At 40.8% G+C, this 11,343-nt stretch overlaps 1 non-coding gene across 1 annotated transcript; it reads right to left on the reverse strand.

Annotated features, from left to right (window-relative positions):
- Positions 1–1,494: 1,494 nt before the first annotated feature.
- LOC144713372 (small nucleolar RNA R71) lies at positions 1,495–1,603 on the reverse strand. The gene has a single exon (XR_013584034.1). It is a non-coding gene; the product is annotated as a small nucleolar RNA R71 (small nucleolar RNA).
- Positions 1,604–11,343: the final 9,740 nt, after the last annotated feature.

Here is an 11,343-nt window from a genome sequence, read left to right on the forward strand (position 1 = left end):
AAGGAGTGACACGAGGAGGCGTGAGCGTTTCAGTTACAGTACAATCTTCTTCTCCCTTCTAAGACAATCAGAGTTGGATTGAAGATCACAAGCTGTGTCTTCAGCATTTCCAATTTCTGTTGTTCCTTTGGTTACGCTTGATTTCGAATTTCATAGTTGATTCAATCGTTTCCCATTCCGTTCTAGCAAAAATTCCATTGTTCTCGCATCAGATCGTGAAATCCATCCCTGTAGAACTTCCTAGCCGCGGGGAACAACGCCGCACGCAGCAGCGCTGCGTGAAGCAAGCTCGCCCGCGTGCAGTAGCATCGCGAGCAGGGTCGCCCGCACGCAGCACCGCCGCGAGTAGGGTCGCCCGTGCGCAGCAGCGCCGCGCGCAGGGTCGCTCGCGCGCAGGCTCGCCCGCGCAGCAGCGCCGCGAGCAGGGTCGCCGTGCACGGCAGCGCCGTGAGCAGGCTCGCCCGCGCGCCCGCGCGTAGCAGCGCCGCGAGTAGGCTCGCCTACGCAGGCGCTCGCGCGTGCACAAACGCCCGCTGGGTGTTTGTGAAATTGCCCCAAAGGGCAAAGGCAAATCCTCAGTAAGGAAAGCCTTACTGAAGATTTCCTGCACCGAGACTTTTAAAGAAAGCTCTGTCGTTTGTACCGAAGATCGTTTACCAGAGTTTATACTTGAGTATTGAGATCCAAAAGAACTGATTTGATAGAAAGAATTCTTCTGTTGTTTTTTGCCGTCTCCTTGTGGATCGACCCTCACTCACCCTAAGCTGTGAGGTTATAAATTTCGTTGTATAAGCTCAATCCTTACTTGTATTAACTGCTAAACAACCAGTAAAAAACACCCCAAAAATTGAGTTTATCAACTGGCGCCGCTGCCGGGGAGCACGGTATTACAGTAGGAATTTATTTTTTAATTGTTCAGTAATTTTTTCTTGATTTTCCTTATGCTGTAGGACTTAAAAATCCTCAGCTCATTGTTCTGCTAACATTTGTGCTGAAGATCTATGGTAGTTACACGCTCAGGAGCTGGTGAGAAGTCTGCAGAAAAAATTAGTAGAGAGGCCACCCCGGGTTCTACAGCCACAGAACCAGAAATTCAGCAGAGAAATATGGCTGAAGAGATACATCAGCAGAATGAAAGGAGAAGAACTATGTTGGATAGGTCTACACCGTCCGGAAGCTTACGACAAACCGATGTAAATCTGAACATCGGTGAAGGTATCTTGTTTCGATACGATAATGCATTGATCAATTCTCTACCTGAATTTAACGGATTACCTGCACAGAATCCTTTAGAATTCCTTGATGATTTTCATATTAGATGCTCTTCTCAAAATGTTCCCGGAATATCTACAGAGATGTTAAAAATGAAATATTTTCCTCTAACTCTTAAAGATAAAGCGTTTGCATGGTATCGTAATCTAGGAATCACTTTTAATTCTTGGGAAGAGATGCAAGGAAAATTTCTGCAGAAATTTTACCCTCTCTCCAAAACGAATTTTTATAGAAGAGAAATTCACAATTTCCATCCTCATGACGGAGAAGCCTTTAGTGAGTCATGGGAGAGATTAAATGATTTGTTGAGGAAATGTCCTCACCATGGCATTGAGCAATGTCAACTAGCCCAAATATTTTATGAATCTCTCTTTGATTTATGAAAAACAAAGTAAATCTCGCTACGGGTGGAACGTTTTATACCGCATATGAGGATGAAGTTTTCGATATTTTGGAGAGAGTTGCAGAAACTGACTTGCAGGAGATTGGGGCCAATTAGAATGGGAGAAACCTGCAGCCAAAAAGAGCTGGAGTTCTGCAGGTTAACGCCAAGGAGGGAGAGCTACAAGCGGGCCTAAGGGAGACTAACCAGAAATTGTAGGAGCTCACCTCTACTTTGAAGAATGTCTTTTTAGGTAACTCTTCTATCATTAAAGCTAAGATCTGCTCTCTTTGCTTCAGCAGGGAACATGAAGATGGAGCCTACCAAGCCATGGAAGAAGAGGTGAAGGCCTTCAACCAGCCGCAACAACCGTGGGCAGGTCAAAAGAGGCCAAATTTCCAAAACGGAGAGACCTTCCACCAAGGGAACAAGCCGGCAGCTCAACCTCCGTTCCAACAGAGACAACCATTCCAGCACAGGCCTCCACAGCAGTATCAGGTTCCATCTCAGAACCAACCTGATTTTTCTTCACTTACCCCCGTCATTTCAGATATGATAGAGAAGCAACACCAAAAGTTGCGGGCGGAGATGGAGATGAAGATGCAAATGATGATGGAATTTCAAACAAAGCAAATGCTGGAGTCTCAAGAGCAGATGAGGAAGATGCTAGAAAGCTTCAAGCCTGCACAATTCGAACATCAAGGTATATCTCTAGACCTACCTTGCACATCTTATAAACTTCCCACGAAACCATTATTAAATCCATGCAACTTGCATCATGTGCAGCACTCCATTCCTGATGAGACGAATGGGGACGGTCCTGAAGTTCTAGCAATCTCAAAATTGAGAAATGGAAAAGAACTTCAGGATCCCTATCAGAACTCTAGGGAGAATTCTAAGGAGGGGAATGAACCACGAGAGGAAGAAGGAGAGGATTCTCCCTACGTGGAGGAACCTCTACCTTCTACGAGTGGGCAACATGTTCCTTACCCTTCCGCTTTAAATAGAAAAAAACCGATCCTTGATTATGAAAACCGATTGCTGGAGAATTTTAAAAAAGCCACCATGACTGTAACTGTAGAAGATATGCTTAGGTGCGCACCCTCCCTAAAGAAGTACCTTAAGGACTCTTGCACCATTAGGAAGCCTAGGGAAGTAGTTAAATTATCTGAGAACGCCTCTAGCATCCTTAATGCCATCCCTATTAAAATGAGAGACCCCAGAGCCCCTTTCATCACATGTGAAATTGGAGGAAACACATTTTCTAAAGTTTTATTAGATACGGGAGCAAGCATAAGCATCATCCCAACGGCATTATATGAGGAGTGTGGGTTTGGAGAATTGGAGGAAATACACATGGATTTACTCCTAGCCGATGGAACCGTGAGGCAACCCGAAGGAAGGTTAACCGACGTCATGATCACTGTAGAGAATTGTGAAATACCTGTAGATTTTATAGTGACTGATGTGAAGATATCGGGAAACATTAGCTTAGCTCCTATTATCTTAAGAAGACCATTTCTAGTTACGGCAAAAACGATAATGGATTGGGAAAAGGGGACGGTGGAGTTTAAAATTGGAAAGGAGAGAGTTCAACTTGATATATCAAAAATGATGAAGTGTCCCTTAGGAAGCAATGAGGAGTTAAAATTGTGTGCAGAGGGTGACGGAGAGGATGTGATTAAGGAATACTTGTCACAAGTAGAGGGTAGAGAGCTAGAGGAAGAAGTCATAGACGCCCCTTCGGTAGAGGTAGGACCAGAATTGAAACCCTTACCCTCATCCCTCAAATATGCATATCGAGATGAGAAGGAAATCTTACCGGTAATCATTTCCTCATCACTCACTCCTGAACAAGAAAGTGACTTGCTCGATGTACTTAGGGAGCATAAAAATGCTATAGGTTGGACATTTGATGATATTAGGGGAATTCCATCTTCGATTTGTGAACATAGGATATTTTTAGAAGAGGAAGCAAGACCTTGTATAGAACATCAAAGGAGACTCAACCCTTACATGAGAGAAGTTCTTGAGAAAGAAATCATAAAGTGGTTGAATTAAAGAATTATTTATGCCATATCCGACAGTAGATGGGTGAGTCCCGTACACATGGTACCAAAGAAATCTGGAATTACAGTAGAAGTGAATGAAAAAGGGGAAGAGGTGCAGAAGAGATTGACCACTGGATGGAGGGTGTGCATTGATTATAGGAAATTAAACAAGGCGACAAAGAAAGATCACTACCCACTGCCCTTCATAGATCAAATACTAGAAAAACTGTCAGGGCAGCAATATTTTTGTTTTCTTGATGGTTATTCAAGATACAACCAAGTAAACATCCATCCTGATGATCAAGAGAAGACAACATTTACGAGTCCCGTAGGGACATATGCCTTTAGGCGTATGCCTTTCGGGCTATGCAATGCCCCCGCCACATTTCAGCGATGTATGAATGCCCTCTTTTCTGATTTAGTAGGAGAATGTCTAGAAATCTTTATGGATGATTTTTCAGTTTTTGGATCTACCTTTGAAAACTGCTTACTAAGCCTCACCAAAGTATTGAAGAGGTGCATTGAGTCCAACCTTGTCCTAAGTTGGGAAAAATCCCATTTCATGGTGCAGGAGGGAGTAGTGCTGGGACACACGGTCAGCAACCGTGCATCGGAAGTGGACAAGGCCAAAATCGAGATCATCGAGGGCCTTCCACCTCCAACCAACCTAAAAACCCTTAGGGGTTTCCTCGGCCACGCGGGTTTCTATAGACGTTTTATCCTTGATTTTGCTAAAATTTCTAAACCTCTTACAAATCTTTTATCATCTAAAAATAATGATTTTGAACTAACATTAGAGGCTAAGAACGCATTTGATAAATTGAAAGAAGCTTTAGTTAACGCACCTATCTTGCAAGGGCCCGATGGGACCCTTCCTTTTGAACTAATGTGTGATGCTTCTGATTTTGCAGTAGGTGCAGTGTTAGGTCAGCGAATTGACAAGAAACCCGTGGTCATTTACTACGCCAGCAGAACTTTAGTGGATGCGCAGCTAAATTATACTACTACCGAGAAGGAACTGCTGGCCATTATTTTTGCTTTAGAAAAGTTTCGATCATGCAGCTATTAGATACTTGTTAACGAAGAAGGAGGCCAAACCTAGGTTGATTAGATGGGTGCTTTTATTGCAGGAATTTGATTTAGAGTTCAAAGATAAGAAAGGGTGTGAAAATGTAGTAGCAGATCATCTCTCTCGAATCATGAGCACCCAACCTGAGATTATAAATGATGCATTTCCTGATGAATATGTCCTAACCGCACAAGGAACATCGCTTCCTTGGTACGCGCACATTGTCAATTTTTTGGTTTCAGGAAAAATTCCCACAGGATGGACGTCTCATGAGAGGAAGAAGCTGCTTAAGGATGCACGATTTTCCTTTTGGGAAGATCCGAAGCTATTCCATCAAGGCCAAGATCAAATTTTGAGGCGGTGTGTCCCCGAGAGCGAGCAAAGAAGCATTTTGGAGTTCTGTCATTCCAAACCCGGAGGGGGACACTACTCGGCCAAGGTAACAGCTCATAAAGTTGTTGAATCGGGTTTCTTTTGGCCTACATTATTTCATGACGCCCAGAAATTTTATAATACTTGTTTAGCATGCCAAGCATCCATCAACATAAATAGGAAAGATAGAATGCCCCTACAACCCGTACTAGAAGTAGAAATATTTGATTTATGGGGAATCAATTTTATGGGACCCTTCCCTAGTTCTAATGGTTATGAATATATTTTTATGGCTGTCGATTATGTCTCCAAATGGGTAGAAGCCATCCCCTCCAAAACCAATGACAGTAAGGTAGTGACTAATTTTATTGAGAAAAACATCTTTTATAGATATGGATGCCCACGAGCTATCATTAGTGATGGAGGTTCCCACTTTACAAACTACAACTTTAGGAACCTCCTCAAGAAGTTTGGTGTCCATCATCGAGTCACTACTCCCTATCATCCTCAAGCCAATGGCCAAGTGGAATTGTGCAATCGGGAGGTTAAGAAAATTTTGAGGAAGATAGTGCATCCGGATGGGAAAGATTGGTCTAGGAAGTTAGACGAGGCATTATGGGCCTATAGGACCGCTTACAAAACTCCTCTCGGCATGTCTCCCTTTCGACTTATCTTTGGGAAGGCTTGTCACCTACCACTTGAGTTAGAACACAAGGCCCTTTGGGCTATTAGGAAACTCAACCTAGATTTGGATAGAGTCGGCAAGCATAGACTTCTTCAATTGAATGAGTTAGAAGAGTTAAGAAATGAGGTGATAAGCCAAAAATAGGGGTGAAAATTACGCAAATTTTTTAGCCCTTGTCGTTGTGAATTTTTGGCTTATGCAATAAAATTTATAAAACTCTACTTAATATGTATAGTGATAAGTACGAGTGTCGTCCAAGGGAGGCAAGTAGGAATTTCAATTTGATTTTATTTTTGGTGTTTTAGATCCTAATTAGAGTGAATTTGATCTTTAGAAGTTCAGACTAGAATGGAGATGAAGAAACAAACAACTTAACCTATTTCATTCAAAATGCACAAAAGTTTGAATACAATGAAAGAAAAAAATACCAAAACTGTTGATCCAGGCTGGGACTCCTCTCTGTCTTGCAGCTGTGATGAAGCACCCTCCAGAATGAGCTCCCCCTCTCGAAATTCAGCTTTTATACTTAGGTTATAGGGTAAAAATCACCATTTTACCCCCGTTTAGTACTTAATATTTATCTATCAATGTAGGCTATATCTGAATGATCTAACCATATAGATAGAAAGAGGGGATCAAGACGAACAAATCTATAAAAAATCATCTCAATCGGACTTCAGGATCAAAAGTTATTAATAAATCAATTTTAAACCAATTTAATCCATTAGATTTAAAATTGATTTATTTATTAGTTTCGTTTTTAAACACGCAATGACGTGTCGCTCTCTCATTGGCTGGCGCATTTTGAATCCTCCTTTTTGCAGAAAAGTCCTTAAAAAGCCTGGAATTGCTTTTGGACGCCGCCCAAAAGTAATTGCGTATATGCCCCTAGCGCACTCTCTCTCCTCCGATTTCTCCTAAAACATTAAAAATATATATTAAAAATTGCAATAAAACCCTGAATGATTTTAAATAGGATCTTTACGCCTGCCGTGGCGACCGAGAGCTGTTTTGAGGGTCTTTTTGCAACGAACCGTTGCAAAAAGGCCCCGAAAAGTCTAGAAATTGCATAAATACATTTTTTCTCCTATAAATATGCCCTTTTTTCATAGAATAAATGCATTTCTTATTGAAATAAATACCAGAAAATTCCTAAAAATTCGTAAAAAATTCTAGAAAATTCTAGAAAATTCCCTGATTAATTCCCATGTTGATAAATGTCGAAATAAACTTTTTAATGTGCGATTTTCATCCAAAAATAATTATTTCGAGCTTCAATAAATCCTTAAAAATTCATATAATTACCAGAAAATTAGGGAAAAATCAGAAATTACTTGGAAGCATTATTTTGTGTAAAAATATGATAACAACCCAAATTTAAGCCTTTTAAATGCATAAATCATGCTAATAACATGAAATAAAGACCGAAATTAGGGTGTAATCATATACCCCCCTACTTAGACATTGCTAGTCCCTTAGCAACATCTAAGTACTTTGCTGAATTATCATCTCTTTCATCCTGTAAGTCAGACAACAAGTGTGGGAAGTGTTAAGTGTATCAATCACAAGCCGAACTAAAACACTAAATGACATTTTGAGCTCCGACCTTTTCAGGAATGTGGGGTTTCTTTCTCCTTGGCTTGGATGCCTAAGGGGATGAGAAGGGAGTGTACTTGTTTCTAGGTATAACGCTATACTCCTCAGGTAAACTCTCTCCACTCATGTGCAGCTGGTCTCACATCTCTAGCGAGCAAGATCATTCTCTCCCGGGGTTACGACCACCTAGTACTTGCCTCTCCATTAGCCTTTTCTCTTTCCTAAGAATAGAAGAAGCCATTTCCTCCTCCTGTTGAGCACAGAATATTGAACACAACGAGAAGAGTATATGATAGAGTTGTGATGGGGGAGAATGAGACTTTGTGAAAGAATTAGGGTGAGCATGAACAATGAGAGATTTATGGTCCAACGGGTGTTGTGCTACCTTGGATAACCTACTCCCAAGATTTTTAGAGGAAGTGAGGGAGACAGAAGAGATGAGACAAATGTGATGATATAGAGAATAAAGACCATCTTGCCCTGAATTGAAAGTCAAAACCAGAAATGGTGCAAGTCAAACCACTCCTTTCTCTTTGTCTTCTTCTCATTCCTCTTGTCTTTTTTTTCTTTCTTTCTTTTTTTTTCGAACTCTTTTTTTTTTTTGTATATCAAACAAAGAGGATAACAACAAATGAAACACTTTCCATGACTTTAATGGTTTTTTAAATATTTTATCACAACCAGCATGAGTGACTTGAATGGTCTATGGAGAAGAGATAGAAGAACGAGATTTAGATGATGCAGAGCGAATTATTGACAGAAAAGATACAAAGAGGCAGTATCGTAGTGATACCGTGGAAAGTGAGATAGACGTACTTGGGAGATAAGCATATCCTCGGTAGCGGAAGCAAGGTGGTGGAGTCAAGTTGTGATGGATATGGCGTGAAGCGTGTGGAACAATAAGGTGAATGAAGTGGTGGATTCCGTGCATAGGACTCGGAGAATGGCTGCTCACTATTTTGGAATGAAAGTAGGCTAATGGGGAGACGAAATGCATAAGTGTGATCGGCTATTAGAGTTGATGGAATGGGGGCTCTCAGTTCACTCGTCACTCCCCTTTGAAGAATAGAGCTTCTACCCTTGACTTTCCATCATCTAATCACCTACTAGACACCCTCCCCAATTTGAAATTGAATCCACATCGCCCAAAATCATTTGTGTTGCACCTCAACATGTTCTTGATCTGCTCTAGGAGCCTAACTTCTCCACACTTGTTCCCAAACCATTGGATGAAAGAAAATTAATTCATGACTGTGCATGCTAAAGATTGTTAAAAAAAAAAAACAGGTTCAATTCATGTAGAATTCTATAAAATTAAATGCATGAACCATAGTTTGTCACCTAAAAATGAACTATCTCCCCCCCATTAAAACCTGCATTGTCCTCAATGCAAAGCTACTAAAATCATGAAGAATAAAATTGAGGTTAGAGGGGCAAACAGTGATATGGAGGATATGGGGCCCTTTAGCATTGTGAACAAGAGATCCTGGCGATAACTCGAATTTGCTGAATTACATACTCCCGCAACCTGGTCAAAGTTACCACAAGAGATGCAACAAAAGTGAGGAGCTATAATAGTAAAAGAAAATAATGCAAAGAAAAAATGAATCCTAAAACGTAATGAAAAGAAAATAAATCTTATTGATGCTCTTAAGTAGAGGGTGATGTTGCCGCTTCTAAAGAAATGTCTTCATTAGGGGGGTGCGGCTCGTGTTCAAGGAAGGGTTTCAAACGCTGCCCATTGACCTTGAATTCAGCTCCATGTGTTGGATCTCGAACGAGAACAGATCCATTGTCGAAATGTTGACATACTACATAAGGTCCATCCCATCTTGATTTAAGCTTTCCTGGAAACAGTTTAAGTCGAGAATTATAAAACCATACTTTTTGGCCATGGGCAAAAACCTTCCTGTGTATGTGTTGATCATGGAATGCTTTCATCTTGGCTTTGTAGATGCGTGAATTTTCGTATGCTTCGTTACGCAACTCCTCCAACTCATGCAGCTGCAATAAGCGATGGTCACCTGCATCATCTAATGATACGTTAAGTTTCTTGATAGCCCATAAAGCACGATGTTCGATTTCTAAAGGGAGATGACAAGCTTTTCCAAACACCAACCTGAATGGCGACATTCCTAACGGGGTTTTATATGCCGTCCGATATGCCCATAACGCATCCGGCAATTTGCTCGACCAATCCTTTCCATTAGGGTTAATAATTTTCTTTAAGATTTTTTTTATTTCTCTATTGGAGACTTCCACTTGGCCATTGGCTTGAGGATGATACGGAGTGGTAAGCCGATGATGAACTCCATATCGTTTTAACAACTCTTTAAAGACTTTGTTATTGAAATGAGTTCCACCATCGCTAATAATGGCTCGTGGGCATCCAAACCGAGAGAAAATATTATCCTTGACAAATTTAACTTCTTTATGATCATTTTTTCGTGTTGGTATGGCTTCTACCCACTTAGAGACATAACCTACACCTACCAAAATATATTCATAGCCCAAAGGAGGAGGAAAGGGTCCCATGAAATCAATGCCCCAAAGATCAAACAACTCAACTTCAAGGATAGGGTTTAAAGGCATAGCGGCATTGCGACTTACATTGACCACCGCTTGACATCGAATGCATCTCTTGCAGAATTCATATGCATCCCGATGAAGATGAGGCCAATAAAATCCACATTGTAGGACCTTATGTGCCGTTATCTTGGAGGCGTAGTGTCCTCCGCATAAGGATGAGTGACATGATTCCAAGACTCTCCATTGTTCATCCTCGGGTATACATCTCCTAAAAATTTGATCGACGCCTAATCTAAATAATTCAGGCTCATCCCAATAGTAATACTTGATATTCTTAAAAAACTTTTTTCTATCATCATAATCCCAACCTTGAGGCAATTGCCCGATTACTAAGTAGTTTACTATATGAGCATACCAAGGCAATTTCCGTGTAGAAATTTCTAAAATATGCTCGTCAGGAAAAGAATCTGTGATGGGAGTTAGGGCTGGCAATGATAGGCGGGAGAGGTGATCAGCCGCACCATTATCCACTCCCCGCCTGTCTTTAATTTCAATATCGAAATCTTGCATAAGTAGGATCCATCTCATTAATCTAGGTTTTGTCTCTTTCTTACTTAACAAATGTCTAAGTGCAGCATGATCTGAAAAGATTATAATCTTACTCCCTATTAGGTAAGATCGAAATTTATCCAAAGCAAAGACGATTACAAGTAATTCCTTCTCTGTGGTAGAGTAATTTACCTGAGCGGCGTCGAGAGTCTTACTTGCATAATAAATAGCTGTCGGTTTCTTGTCTTTGCGTTGTCCCAACACAGCTCTCACTGCATAATCTGAAGCATCACAAAAAATCTCAAAGGGTTCACTCCAATTTGGAGCTTGTAAGATGGGAGCCGTAACTAATGCTTCTTTAATCAAATTAAAAGCCAAATTGCATTCATCATTCAAAATAAGTTCTTTGTCTTTAGATAGAAGCAAAGTGAGAGGTTTAGCCACTTTGGCAAAATCTTTAATAAAAAGATGATAGAAGCCGGCATGGCCCAAAAAACCCCTAAGTTGCTTTAGGGTCGATGGAAGTGGAAGCTCCTTGATGATCTCGATCTTTGCCTTGTCCACAGCCAGCCCCTCCTTGCTGATATGATGACCTAAGACGATCCCCCTGTCCACCATAAAATGGGATTTCTCCCAACTGAGCACTAACTTGTTTTCTTCGCAAATCTGTAACACTTTATCCAAGTTAGACAAACAAGACCCAAAAGATTCACCAAACACGGAAAAGTCATCCATGAAAACTTCAAGACATGTACCAATTAAATCAAAAAACATTGCACTCATACACCTTTGAAAGGTTGCTGGTGCATTACAAAGTCCAAATGGCATTTTTCTAAAA

Source organism: Wolffia australiana, chromosome 15 (genome assembly GCF_029677425.1).
Source record: "Wolffia australiana isolate 7733 chromosome 15, ASM2967742v1".
Lineage (NCBI taxonomy): Eukaryota > Viridiplantae > Streptophyta > Magnoliopsida > Alismatales > Araceae > Wolffia > Wolffia australiana.